The 15,229-nt window shown below is 41.6% G+C and overlaps 1 protein-coding gene and 1 long non-coding RNA gene across 3 annotated transcripts in view; one reads left to right on the top strand and one right to left on the bottom strand.

Moving 5' to 3' along the window:
* Window positions 1–15,229, bottom strand: part of LOC139747673 (uncharacterized) — a 330,027-nt gene that overhangs the window by 22,835 nt on the left and 291,963 nt on the right. The gene's annotated exons all lie outside the window — the stretch shown is intronic.
* Window positions 3,389–15,229, top strand: part of LOC139747674 (uncharacterized) — a 107,106-nt gene continuing 95,265 nt past the window's right edge. The window contains exon 1 of the long non-coding RNA XR_011712442.1: window positions 3,389–3,522. This is a non-coding gene — a long non-coding RNA (uncharacterized lncRNA). The remainder of the gene's footprint in view (window positions 3,523–15,229) is intronic.

The following is a 15,229-nucleotide window of genomic DNA, read 5'->3' on the forward strand; positions in this document are numbered from 1 at the left end:
CTTCATATGTGGTGAAGGCTTTCACATATATACAACTTCCTGTTTCGGAATGATGACACAGAACGTACCAGGAATGATTATACGCTCCCTGGTAACCTGGTGAACGGCTCAGTTGACAAGGGAATTATTCATGTGTGGTGAAATTATTCACAAAACACATTCCTGTTTCTGAATGATGACACAGAACGTACCAGGAATGATTATACGCTCCTTGGTAACCTGGTGAACGGCTCAATTGACAAGGGAATTATTCATGTGTGGTGAAATGATTCACGTACAGGTACATTCCTGTTTTTCGAATGATGTCACAAGGTATACCAGGCATTTTTGTGCCTTCCCTAGTAACCTGGTGGTGAGTGGACAGCTCGGGGTACCTGCAGGTGGCGAGGCTAAGTGGGCCCACCTTGTCACACGCTTGAGAAGGGGAGGGCTAGGGGCTAGGTAGGCCTACCATTTCCAAGCTGCCACACACAACCCTCTCCCCTCCATATCCCCTTTCTAACCCACTGTGCCTCATTCTGTTACTCTCCTCTTGTTCTCTTCGCCCATGTTTATCTCTCTCCTCCTAATTCATCTTCTTCCCTCGCTCACGGTCTATCCTTCTCTCGCCTTTCGTCTTCTCTCTCTCTCTCTCTCTCTCTCTCTCTCTCTCTCTCTCTCTCTCTCTCTCTCTCTCTCTCTCTCTCTCTCCTCCCTCTATTCTTCCATCCTCTTACTTCGTACCCTATTCCCCAGGTCCCTCTTCCACCGATGGGAAGGGGGCAAAAGACGTCTAAGTAGACACCAAAATTACAATATTCACCTCTGTGAAGTCAGATGTAGGTCAGGGCGACCTGCTTTTCGTGGGATGCTGAAGCGTCCATAAACATCCACCTGCGTATGGAATTACATGACCCCTCCATTGGATAGTCACTGAGAACTGAATTCGGATGTATAACGGTGTGGACGCGCATGCGCACACAGACGTGGACGCAGAGGGTAGTAGTAGTAGTAGTTGAATAGTTATCCCAGATCTTCGTACTGACGAACTAAGAAAAAAATATATGTTTATAAAAACATGACCAGCATCTTTTTTTTTTTTCCCAGGGTAAGTCTCCCAGTGACAAAAAAATAGTCTAAAAAGACTGGTCAGGTGTTGTGGGAAAGGTGGGAAAAAGGGTTTCCGTCCCTTCCCGTCTAGTTCCGCCCAGCGCGGAAGGGTTCTCTTTCCCTCTACAGTACGAGAGGGTTCCCGTTCTGTCCGTTTCAAGGAAGGTTCCTGTCCCATCCATTTAAGGAAGGGTCCTGTCCCATCCAGTTAGGGAAGGTTCGCTTCCCGTCAATTTAAGGAAGGTTCCTGTCCCGTTGTGTCCGTTTTAAGGAAGGTTCCTGTCCCGTCCAGTAAGGGAAGGTTTCTGTCCCGTCCAGTTAGGGAAGGTTCCCTTCCCGTCAATTTAAGGAAGGTTCCTGTCCCGTCCTGTCCGTTTAAGGAAGGTTCCTGTTCCGTCCAGTTAGGGAAGCTTCCTGTCCCGTTCCGTTCTGTAAGGGAACGTTCCCGTCCCGTCCAGTTAGGGAAGGTTCTCTTCCCGTCCAGTAAGGGAAGGTTCCTGTCCCGTTCCTCCAGTAAGGGAAGGTTCCTGTTCCGTCCAGTTAGGGAAGCTTCCTGTCCCGTTCCGTTCTGTAAGGGAACGTTCCCGTCCCGTCCAGTTAGGGAAGGTTCTCTTCCCGTCCATTTAAGGAAGGTTCCTGTACCGTCCTCTCTAATATGGGAAGGTTCCTGTCCCGTCTAACTAGGGAAGGTTCCTGTCCCGTTCCGTTCTGTAAGGGAACGTTCCCGTCCCGTCCAGTTAGGGAAGGTTCCCTTCCCGTCCATTTAAGGAAGGTTCCTTTCTCGTTCCGTTCTGTAAGGGATGATTCTCGTCCCGTCCATTTCTTGTCGTGATGTGTATGTTAACATCAGTATCCCTTCCCAGTCCCCTTCTCTATCCTTTCCTCCCTGTCTCCTCCATCCCTTATCTCTCGAGCTTCTTCTCTCTCCATCCTTTCTCCTCTTCCACAAACTTCATCCTCTATCCCACCCACTTGTCCATCCCGCCTCTCCCTTCCCACAGGATGACCCTGGAGTATCTGGTAAGGCAAAAATGGCGGGGAAAAAAATCTTATATTTCATAGGCGCAAAAAAAAAATCTGTTTTACTTCCGTGCTTCAGATGTGCGCGTATGCCAAGTGTATTTGTCCTGGGAGACGTTTATCCAGTACACTAAGAGAACCAGTACACTAAGAGAACCACAACCTTTCAGTCAGTGTTCATGTCCTGGTCCAGCAGGTGGCTGAAATCGGCCAGTAAATCGGATGTGGCCAATTCAGTTTGACGATCAGGCTGAAATCTGGATCCACCGTTTTCGTTGATAAAAGTAACTTATTTCAAAGAATTTGGTTTTGGGTCTTAGTCCTCTCATTTCAATCACTTTCGTTGATACAAGTAACGTATTGTATACAAGTAACTTATTGTACTCTCATTCCAATCACTTTCGTTGATACAAGTAACTTATTGTATACAAGTAACTTATTGTACTCTCGTTTCAATCACTTTCGTTGATACAAGTAACTTATTGTATACAAGTAACTTATTGTACTCTCATTTCAATCACGTTCGTTGATACAAGTAACTTATTGTATACAAGTAACTTATTGTACTCTCGTTTCAATCACTTTCGTTGATACAAGTAACTTATTGTATACAAGTAACTTATTGTACTCTCATTTCAATCACTTTCGTTGATACAAGTAACTTATTTTATACAAGTAACTTATTGTACTCTCATTTCAATCATTTTCGTTGATACAAGTAACTTATTGTACTCTCGTTTCAATCACTTTCGTTGATACAAGTAACTTATTCTATACAAGTAACTTATTGTACTCTCGTTTTCTCATTTCAATCACTTTCGTTGGTTTTCCTACAGCGTGTGGGTTGATATTACTTAGGATGTTACAATTCATAATAGGCATTTCATTACGTACATTACATTGTTTCATATGGTCATGTTTACGGACTAGATGCCAAAAGAAGTAGATACAAACCCTTTTTGAGATGTTCATGTATCCTCCAAAAGAGCATTGACTCCAAAACCCTTCAAACCCCTGAAACTCATACCTTTATCTCCCATCTCATGTCGCAGTTAAAATCTCTAACCTGAGCAGTAAGGTACATTAATCAGAACATCACGATTCACAGTTCCAGTATCATATGGCAAGTCTTTCATATTTCGAAATTAAACGTGTTGGAATGGAAATATTGACTTTTTAAGATTTTTGAGTTCGACTCCATTCGAGATGGGCATGTGGCGAGCGTTGGCAGCCCCCGGGCATGGAAGGGGTTGGAGCCTTGGGCACGCGGCAGACCGTCCCCAGCCACCGCCTGGGCATCATATCCGCCGAGCCCAGGGTCAGTCTTGACCGCCGGGGGGGGGACATCCACGCCTCCTCCGCCACCACCGTTGATACAAGCATCTCCTTCACCGCGTCTGTTACCCTCAACAGGTTGGTTGAAACGGTCGAGCTAATTCCCTGTTATTCTTAAACTTGTCATATTATATTACATTAGGCTCTTGCTCCCTGACGTTCTTAGATTGTTGTGTTATTTACTTTAAGCTCGTGGGTGCACGGCGGTGCGATCCATGTGCACGATGATACGATCTTTGGGTGTGATAGTCCGGCCTTTGACCTGACCTGAGAGGGCCAGGCCAAAGGGTATAGGTCGTCGTACCGAAGGGTCGTATCGTTGTGGTTCAAGGGATATACCGTCGTGCTCAAGGAAGGTACGACGACGTATTTTCGCTTAGGGGTCGTGCACAAGGGTCATGTGTCGTGCTCAAGGGTTCGTTCCGTCGTGCCTAAGGGCTGTGCCGCTGTGCTCAAGGGGTCGTCATAGCGTCCCCAACGGTTGTACGTGTGTCCTCAGGGGATGGGGTGGTCTTAGAGTCGTGATCAAGGGTCGTACTTCCTTGTTCGTCGGTCGTACTGTCTGCTTCGCGTCGTACTATCTTGTTCGTGGGTCGTAAGGTCTTGTTCGTCGGTCGTACTGTCTGCTTCACATCGTACCGTCTTGTTCGTGGTCGTACTACCTGCTTCACATCGTACCGTCTTGTTCGTGGGTCGTAAACTGTCTGCTTCACATCGTACCGTCTTGTTCGTGTGTCGTACTGTCTGTTTCACGTCGTACCGTCTTGTTCGTGGGTCGTGTTGTCTGCTTCACATCGTACCGTCTTGTTCGTGGGTCGTATACTGTCTGTTTTACGTCGTACCGTCTTGTTCGTGTGTCGTATACTGTCTGTTTCACGTCGTACCGTCTTGTTCGTGGGTCGTACCGCCGGGCATCAAGGGAAATAATTCGTCAGATTATCTCATCGAAGGAATTATATCACAGGTCTATGTCTTCAAGGTGGGTCAGGAATGGGGTTATTTACGAATTCGTCAGTATGGCTAAAAATGTCACATAATTGCGTATTTTGGTTTTCTATACGTTTTCTATTCACCAGAAGCTTCCACACACACTTATAACACCATAATTAAATGTTTTCATTCATTTGATTTTCATATTCATCAGTTAATACTTTCAAACAAATCGAATTACTCTGATTTCTGAGACTGTGTGATTGGAAAATTTTCAGCACTGTGTCACTTCGGGAATAAAAGTGGGAATGGTAGTAAAATGGACCAAAATGATGGCTGAATGGTTTCAAAATACAAGACAGTTTGAGGTAAATTGAGATAATTGGGATAAAAAGATAAGTAGATACCAAATTGTGGGGTGAGTAAATACAGATACTCGGGGAAAAAAAGGTTAGGAAAATATATATAAATTCAGACAGACCATAGGTTGGAGATGGTGTAAAAACCCTGTAGCAACAATTAGTTAATGAAAGTGTGGAATATTTTTTTTTTTCACTCAATCTCATCCAAATAATGGGAAGTTAAAGACTGGAAATAATTGTCTTTTTCCTTAATGAACGAATCTGTTGTTTCGACATATGTAAGCAGGTAGTGAATTCAGATTTCTAATCTTATAAAAACAGTGGTATGCTGTATCTATAATTGTCATGAAGAGAATTGTTTATAGAATAGTCTATTTGATCAGAATTTAACAAAACGTATGGAGTGCAGGGATGTGTCACCCAGATGATGCCCATCTTAACTTTATTTATTTTGTGTGCTTGCGTATCACACAGATATCCGAAAAACGTCGTAAAATCTAAAAAGAAAGTAGAATAAAGGAAGAATGTAACGAAATGGATTAAAAAAATTTTTCGTACGTTTATGTTGCATTAGAGATTCTTTTTACTGAAATCATTTGGCTCTCATCATTGCCTTTGGTCATATAACTACATTCTAAGTTCTTGTAACTTCTGGAAATTGTTGGATGTCTGCAATTCTTCTCCGTGTGAATGTTATCTTATTGTATTAATGGATTATTGGGGATTCCGAATGTTGAATTTTGTGTTAGCTTTTATGTTATTTATGAGAAATAATGAAGTTCGATGGAGCATTATGAATTCTGGTGAGTTTTGATAACTTTAGACACACACATACACACACACACTAACAGGAGGGAGAACCCCACGAGTGTACAGAATTTCCCATATATATATATATATATATATATATATATATATATATATATATATATCCATCTAAACAAGCGTAGATATATGGAATTTTCTTCCATTCTTTGATAAAAACAATTGCCCATGCCCAGGCTGTAACACGAAAGACAATTCTCCTTGGCTTAAAACGGAATTAATGACATAATGAGTAAACAGCGCGAGCGGCCAGCAGTGACTCTCATCCAGGTAGCGGCGCCTGGCTACCCCGTCCACGGCCGCTGTGTCCTCCTCATTACCAGCCTCGTCTGGCGCCAGTCTGCCATCTGCGCACCCTCCAAACCTCCCGTCCAGAGCTATCTGGCAACCCCACAACACCACTCGCCCTAAAATATCCTCAAACAACTTGCAAATTAATTCCTTGCCGATACGTACAAGTTAGGAAATGAGTATTCAAGCTGACTGGTTCTTCATGCGAAGAAGAAAAGGGTATAATGGAGGGATAGAAATGATAACATATTTCAATCCATGTGGCAACAAGCATTCAGCAACCCCGCGCTTCGCATATTTCAAAATGGCCGAAGCTCCTCCCGTCCTTCAACAAGTCAGGTACGTTATTTTGTCGATTTCCTGGTTCGTTGCCGTGATGGAGGATGCTGTTAGCCATGAAATATGCAATGACGCCAGGGATGATTAGGAAACATGGGAAATATACTCAGTCAGCCGAGGAATATTGGAACATGATGGGGGGAAAAGGATTTTTTAGGGCATAGTACTGTTTGTTTACGTCCTCTTCAGTGTTTTGGTTGAAGTAATATTTGCACGTTGAGTTTTTGATGAATATCTAATTCTTTATTGTCTGAACGTATACTTCGCGTTTCTCTATCTATTAAAATGCGATTCCTTTTCTTTCGCATTTATCTCAAATTATGAATTATGTTTATCAACGTTGATATCACTTTCCAATCCCATGCTATGGCAACTGATGATAAGATATTAGGCAGCAAGTGAGTGTGTGGGTTGGGGGGGTCGGTTGTGAGCTTATGATTAAGGTGCAGTAGATGGCAGTGATGCAGTAGATGATAGTGATACAGTAGATATTAATGGCATACAGCTTTTAAAAAAAAAAGACCTTGGTATGACGGATATATTATTAAAAGTCTGTGATATGTTCTTCCCGTGTGGATGTATCTGGATAAATGAAACATGGTGTTTTGATATGTTCAGGGGAGCATAATCATACAGAAGCTTGCTCAGGTGTAATATTGAATATATATATATATATATATAGGTTCAGTCCTGCCCTCCACCCTCACACTATTACCCTCCCACACCCCGCTCCTTAGCTAACCATTCCTATGTTTTATCATATACATACGTACAAGGAAAGTCCTTCCCCAAGAAATCTCTTCCGTTGAAACCTATGTCTTGCCTTCCAATTTGTTCCGTTTTCTTTTCCAAGAGACCGCCATTCTCTCGTTTAGTCCTGACGAGTTGATAATTCTAAAGTTTCCTTGTGGATTTACCTGCACCTTTTTACACTAGCTAATTGTGTACTTTTTGCATATATATATATATATATATATATATATATATATATATATATATATATATATTATATTATTTTTTTATTATACTTTGTCGCGCTTCCATAGAACATACAAACCTCCAACAGCCAGGATCGAACCCGGGATCTCTGCGTGGCAGGTGTGAGCATTACACCTAGGCTATGATCAGCCCTGATAGGGAGGTGACTATTCGAGTGACCACTTGTTTACCAAATGGCGTCCTAGCTACTTCTCATCGTCGTATATCAACTGACTGTTATATGTCTTTCTTGTATCTCTCCTGATGATGTGATTATTACACGAAAGTGCACTTGGAACCTTATCGTTTCATTTCCCTGCGGATATATCCACGACGGCCTAACAGCCTCATTTCTATACATACCCTCTCTAACTGTCAAGCCCCATGATTGATTGACCTTGTTCACCTCATATTCCTTGGTTTAACCCACTGGCATTGCGTCATCCCCTGTATACCACAGTGACGTAATTCATTCTTTCTCATGCGGTCTTGATATTTCAGTGAAGTTCACTCCATTCCTCCATGTGATGATAATACCCACAGGATCTTTGAAATAACTAAGAGAGCAAACAATTATATTAGCTACCATGATGTTCAAATTTCTGTGGCTGAAAATCAATTATTATTATTATTATTATTATTATTATTATTATTATTATCATTATTATTTTTTTATTTTTATTATTATTATTATTATTATTATTATTATTATTATTATTATTATTATTATTATTAATTATTATCATTATCATTATCATTACTATTATTATTATTATTATTATTTTTATTATTATTATTTTTTTTTTTTTTTTTTTTTTTTTCAAACTATTCGCCATTTCCCGCATTAGCGAGGTAGCGTTAAGAACAGAGGACTGGGCCTTTTTTCGGAATATCCTCACCTGGCCCCCTCTGTTCCTTCTTTTGGAAAATTAAAAAAAAAACGAGAGGGGAGGATTTCCAGCCCCCCGCTCCCTCCCCTTTTAGTCGCCTTCTACGACACGCAGGGAATACGTGGGAAGTATTCTTAATCCCCTATCCCCTATCATTATTATTATTTATTTTATTATTATTATTATTATTATTATTATTATTATTATTATTATTATTATTATTATTATTATTATTATTATTATTATTATTATGATTATTATCATTATGATTATTATTATTATTATCTTTTTGGTACAATTATCATTATTTTTCATTTTTCCTCATTATTCATGATAATCCTTTTTCATTAAAGTTCATGGCTAATCAAAAGATGATGGTAAAATCATAATTGTCATTACTATCAGTAAAGCTACCAAGCATAGATTTTTATTGTACATACAGTCTACTGTATATGTCTAGAAATACATCTAATTTGCTTGTAACAAAGTTGTTGTAGTGTTGAATTCACACTAGGTCTTGTAATGTAATGTTGATAATAACGATGCTCGAAGGAGTTGTATAATAGTATTGATAATAATAATAGTAATAATAATAATAATAATGATAACAATAATAATAATAATGATAATAATAATAATGAAATTATTATCTCATTCTTAATTTCATCATTTTTTAAAAGCACTGGTGGTCATAATAGTATCAAAGCATTAAAGCATTAACATCCACCAATAGAGTTATCTTTAACATAAGTTTGATATGAAAATCACTTGCAAGAACATATATGCCTGCGCTGTACACATTTTTAATCTTAATATCTTGTGCGGTTCGTTGTATGTATTTGAATTTTTTTGTATATCCATTTTGTTGAAATTGTGTGTATTTTTGAAAATAGCGCAGTTGATCTTTATTATTATTGTTATTATTATTATTATTATTATTATTATTATTATCATTATCATTAGGATAATATTTGTATTTTATTATTATTATTATTATTATTATTATTATTATTATTATCATGATAATATTTGTATTTTGCACAGACGGTATATAAATTTTCTTTTACGGCCAAAGCGAATGTTGATAGTCAAATTTTTTTTTAATCTTCGTCACTCGTTTTCTTTTATCCTTCTCTTATTTCAACACTTTCCCTCCGCTTCCTGTGGCTTACGTACGCTCTTCCTTCTTCCTCCCCTCCCACCAAACCACCCCTCCCTCCCTCTTTACCACCGCCGACGGGAAATGGCGTGGAATAGTTCATTCTTTTTTTTTTTTTTAACAACCCTTTCCATAGGTTTTTTTTTTCTCCCTCACACATAGCTCGCTCCCTACCTGCTTTATCAAATTACGCCACTGTCGAACTCTTCCCATCCCTCCTTTTGATTTTTTTTTTGTTCCCTTTTACCTGTTGTGTCGGAGTTTCTTTGTCAGGCAAGTATACAAGGGTTAGGCCGGGGCCTACGCACAGAGGACACAATTGTAACCCATTTTTTTATGTAATCTCTCTCTCTCTCTTTTTTTTTTTCAGTGGAATTCTTCTAACCCTTCTTGCCTCTTTCATTTTCCCTCTCGGGGCCTTCATCTACCAGACAATAAATGTGATAAAAGGGGTCAGAAAGGGGCTATTTCTCATCCATCATCCAACGTGACAATGGGGCCTGAGAAGTTTGCGGGAGCTTCAAAAAAAAAAAAAGATAAAGAAAATAAGTGGGGAAAAAAAAAGAGGAGTATTCGAAGAGGCATTACCTTGCTGGAGTATTCCCGTGAAATTTAATTTTTTTAAAATTTGATTTCTATTTCTAAGTTTTTATCGTATGGATTTTTTTTGTTTCATTTTCATGGTAACTGCATTACCGTTGTGGATTAGTGAAGGGATAAAGTAAATTGAAATAATGATAATAATTAACTTTTAGAAGGAGTTATTGGAAGGTTTTGATTACCATTATAGGTATTGTGTGAGAATCTGCTTCAATATATTGGAAATGTTTTCTTTTATAAAGACTTTGGGGCTCATGTAACAACGACTCGATGACAAGTGGGCAGCTCAGAGTGTTGACTTCCCATTACCGTTCTTGAACTCGACGGTACGACCTTGAAGGATGACGGTACGACCCTGAAGGACGACGGTACGACCCTGAAGGACGATGGCACGACCCTGAAGGATGACGGTACCATTCTAGCACGACGGCACGACCCTGAAGGACGACGGTACCCCTCTAGCACGACGGTACGATCCTGAAGGACGACGGTACGACCCTGAAGGACGACGGTACGACCCTGAAGGACGACGGTACGACCCTTAGGGACGACGGTACGACCCTAAAGGACGACGGTACGACCCTGAAGGACGACGGTACCAATCTAGCACGACGGTACGACCCTGAGGGACGACGGTACGACCCTGAAGGACGACGGTACCATTCTGGCACGACTGTACCACTCTTTAGCACGACGGTGCGATTCTTGAGCACAACGGTACGATTAGAGCACAAACGGTACGACCAGAGCACGAACGGTACGATTCGTGAGCACTACGGTACGACTAGAGCATGACGGTACGATTAGAGGAAGACGGTTCGACTCTTGAGCACGACTGTGCGACCCTTTAAAACACGACGGTACAATTCTTGAGCACGACGGTACGACCGGAGCACGAACGGTACGATTCGTGAGCACGAATGTACGACCAGAGCACGAACGGTACGATTCTTGAGTACGACGGTACGATTCTTGAGCACGACGGTACGATTCTTGAGCACGAAGGTACGACTAGAGCACGAACGGTACGATTCTTGAGCACGACGGTACGATTCTTGAGCACGACGGTACGATTCTTGAGTACGAACGGTACAATTCTTGAGTACGACGGTACGATTCTTGAGCACGACGGTACGATTCTTGAGCGCGACGGTGCGATTCGTGAGCACGAAGGTACGACTAGAGCACGAACGGTACGATTCTTGAGCACGACGGTACGATTCTTGAGCACGAACGGTACAATTCTTGAGTACGACGGTACGATTCTTGAGTAAGACGGTACGATTCTTGAGCACGACGAGAAAGGTAGGGTCAAAAGGTCGAGGCATCCTACCCAAGGGTCGTACCGTCGTGCTCAAGGGGTCGTACCGTCGTGCTCAAGGGGTCGTACCGTTGTGTTCAGCGAATGGGAATACTTGAATTCGCGAACACCTGTCTCTCCCCATCTCACAAATGAGGACGGAGACAGGATAATCCCAAATTACGAGAGGCAGCTGCAGAGATGAATGATGAAGAGTGAAAATAATGAGGTAATGAGGGACGAAAATCGTGGAAACGGTGTTATGTGGCTAACGCTGATTTAGGAGGGGGTTGGGGTGGTAATTCGAGAGCCACGAATGACTGTATGTTTTTCTTTTTAAACTATGGAGGGAGGAAGTGGTTGCATTCATGACGGGCGAGAGAGAGAGAGGGAGAGAGAGAGAGAGAGAGAGAGAGAGAGAGAGAGAGAGAGAGAGAGAGAGAGAGAGAGAGAGAGAGAGAGAGAGAGAGAGAGAGAGAGGTTATAGCCAGGTGTAAAGCGACAATGGTCGGTTTTCCTTATCTTAGCCGTGTGAAAATAAGATTTAGGGGACGTCGCTAAGGATGGTGACTTCATCGCTAAGGATGGTGACTTCATCGCTAAGGATGGTGACTTATTCGCTAAGGATGGTGACTTCATCGCTAAGGATGGTGACTTCTTCGCTAAGGATGGTGACTTCATCGAGATCAAGGGGTTAAGATATTGTACTGAAGGGGGTTATGTCCTGGGGTTAAATCATCAGAAAAGGGGGGGGGGGGAATCATAGAGTAAGGTAAGGACCTCAATGGTAAAGGTATATAGGATCAAATCGTCCATCCCATGAGAAGGAAGATTCGAATATCTCAACGGAAGACGATCCACTCCTCATCCTACGTCCATTTCGAAAGTGTCGATTCATTGTTCGTATGATCCCGTACAGCGGAGGGTTTTTCGTAAATGTGTGTGTGTGTGTGGTAACGAGGCAAACTGCTTTCAAAGAAAGAGTTCGACTAATCAGGTGATACCAGTGTGTTTGCTGGGGCGCGATACACACGAGGTAATTATTGTGGCTGTATTTGTACAGGTGATACATAATGTGTGCGTGTGTGCGTATTTTAGATTCATTAGCTGATAATGTTTAGAGATCATTATGGAATTTCTGGATAATGACATGTATAACAAGACCTCGGAGGACCCAATTTAAGCCCAATTAATAGACTATTACAGGTAAATTTTTATTTTGTAAGATACCTTTACCTTTTTATTTTGCAGCATCAATTAAAGTATACTTTAAACCTTGTGTAAGTCTATGTACTTTTAGGGTCAGGATGTTTTAAGTACTATTATTTTCAATTTTGGTCTTCAGTTACATTTTTTTTCACTTATTGCTTTTTTAAGTGGATGAGATTACTACAGTTTTGAACCGGCTATTTTTCGTAGACGATAACTAATTTATCGTCATTGATGCTGTACTTTGTACTGGTTATCTCCTTAAATACTTTTCATTCTTTGTTTTTCTCTCATTTTCTCTTCTTTTCATTCTCCGCCTATCTTTATGCCTTCTTTATCACCCTTTGTCTGCTCCTTATCTTTCTCCTCAATTCTCTTGCTTATCTTCGAAACTCCATTTATCTTTCTCTTCATTATCTTTACTGCCCCTCTGGCGTATTCTCTTTGCTTCTATCTCCATTATTTTTCTGAGGCATTATCTTTTTTTTTATCCTGATAACTTTTTGCTTTCTTATCTTTCTTCCTAATTACCTCTCTGCCCTTTATAACTTTATTCCATTATATCATTACCTAGTTATCTTTCTTTTCCACAATTTTTTTCGCCCCATTATATTTCTATCGACTATCATCTGCCGTTATCTTTCTTATCATTATTTCTGACCTATTTTTTTCCCCCGATTACCATCGTCCCATTTATCTTTCCATTAATTCTCCCCTACACTGTCTCTTTCCATCTTTATCTTTCTGACCATTATATTTCTTGCCTATTATCTTCTGCCTATTGTGTTTCTTGCCCATTGTCTTATAATGTTTTTGCGTATGACTGGCCAAAGATGAAATGTACAACAGATTTTGCTGGGGAAGAATAGGGAGAAACCTCAGAAAGGAAAGTAAAAGAAAACTCAGGAAGTAAAGAGAAAAAACTAAGGAAGAAAAAGGAGAAACCTCTGGAAGAAAAGGAAGAAACCTCAGGAAGAAAAAGGTAGAAACCTCAGGAAGAAAAGGGAGAAACCTCAGGAAGAAATGGGAGAAACCTCAGGAAGAAAAGGGAGAAACCTCAGGAAGAATAGGTAGAAATATCAGGAAGAAAAGGGGGAAACCTCAGGACGAAAAGGGAGAAACCTCAGGAAGAATAGGTAGAAATATCAGGAAGAAAAGAGTGAAACCTCAGGACGAAAAGGGAGAAACCTCAGGACGAAAAGGGAGAAATATCAGGAAGAAAAGGGAAAAAAATCTTCAGGAAGAAGGTGGTGCCAATTTCAAGATATCTGTCTAAGGAGAAGGTGGCCCTGAGGCAAGGGTGAAATAGAGATTGGTTAGGTCGGGGAGGGAAAGTGAGGGCGGAAAGGGAGAGGGGAGAGGGTAAGAATGGAAGAGGGAGGGGGTGAAAAGGAAAGATGGGGTGGGAGAAGAAAGTGAGGGTGAAAGAGAAGAGGGAATAAAGTGAGGGTGAAAAGGGTTGGTGGAAAGAAAATGAGGGTGTACAGGGAATAAGGAAGAAAATGAGTATGAAAGAGGAGGGAGGGGAAAGGGAATTTTAAAAAAGCTAGGGAAAATGAGAGGAGGAGGAGAAAAGGGAGGGATAAGAAAGCGAGGGTGAAAAGAAGAGGGAAGAAGAGTGAAAGGGGATGGAAAGAAGTTCCAGAGTGAGAGAGAGGGCGGGAGGCGAGGGGAGGTGGGGCTAACAGGTGGAGTGTTCGCAAGTGTATAAGTTGGAGGGGTTAACACAAGGCCACTCCTCCCTCCCTCAAGAGTCATTGGCCAAAGGAGATTATACCCTGTTATGATGATATGGCCCGTAATGACATCCCCAATTAGGATAGGGGTCAGGGAGGGAGGGAATAAAGTGCTAGTGTTAGTCATTACGGCTGTATTTTGGATCTACGAAGAAAATACAATAGCTGGGAAAAGACTTACTATTCATTTTTTCCCCCCCTGTGCAAACGCTATTGTATTAATCTGATGGTATGATAATTTTTGACTCGTTTGATTTTTATTCAAGATTCTGTTTTAGTTTTTATGACTTCGTGATTTCCTACGGCATCTGCCTTAACTTTGCTTGGGGGTGAAGGAAGGGGGACGCAAGCCTGAGGGAGACTGAGTTACCGTATCTCAAACGTGTTTGTATGAAGGTGTTGGATCTGTCTCATTGAGGGAAAGGAAAATAGAGACAGTTCTGTCAACTCTCCTACGTCATCGCCTTGGAGTCGTGCTCTTATCCTAGTCTACCCCAGGAACAATCCCTGCCTCTACCCTAGGAGCAAGTTCTTCTTCTACCCTAGGAGCAATCGCCTCGTCGATCCTAGGAGCAATCCCTACATCTACCCTAGGAGCAATCCTCTCATCTACTCCAGGAGCAATCGCCTCGTCTACCACAGGAACAATCTCTACCTCTACCCTAGGAGCAATCCTCTCATCTACCCTAGAGCAGTCCCTACATCTACCCTAGGAGCAATCCCTACATCTACCCTAGGAGGAAACCCCCCTTTTCGTCCTAGGAACAAACCCCTTTTCACCCCAATCTTACTTCCCCCTAGGGGTAAACCACCTCCACCTCAGGAGCAAACCTTTGACTACCCTAAGAGCAACCTCCTCCTCCTCCTCCTCCTCTTCCTCCTCCTCTTCCTCCTCCTCCTCCTCCTCCTCCTCCTCCAAGAAACAGCCCCCTTCCACCCCAGGAGAAACATTCCACTACCCCAGGAGTAAACCCCTTTCCTCCCCATTCCACCAAAAGGAGGTGGGTCTTTGACCCAGATAACTTGGCTGGAGACGTCTATTGCTCTTTTGATGATGATGTTTATCCATCTATTTTCTGTATTCGATCCCCATTTACTCTCTCTCTCTCTCTCTCTCTCTCTCTCTCTCTCTCTCTCTCACCAGTGGCCTCACAGAGTCTCTCAAG

Source organism: Panulirus ornatus, chromosome 69 (genome assembly GCF_036320965.1).
Source record: "Panulirus ornatus isolate Po-2019 chromosome 69, ASM3632096v1, whole genome shotgun sequence".
NCBI classification, from domain to species: domain Eukaryota; kingdom Metazoa; phylum Arthropoda; class Malacostraca; order Decapoda; family Palinuridae; genus Panulirus; species Panulirus ornatus.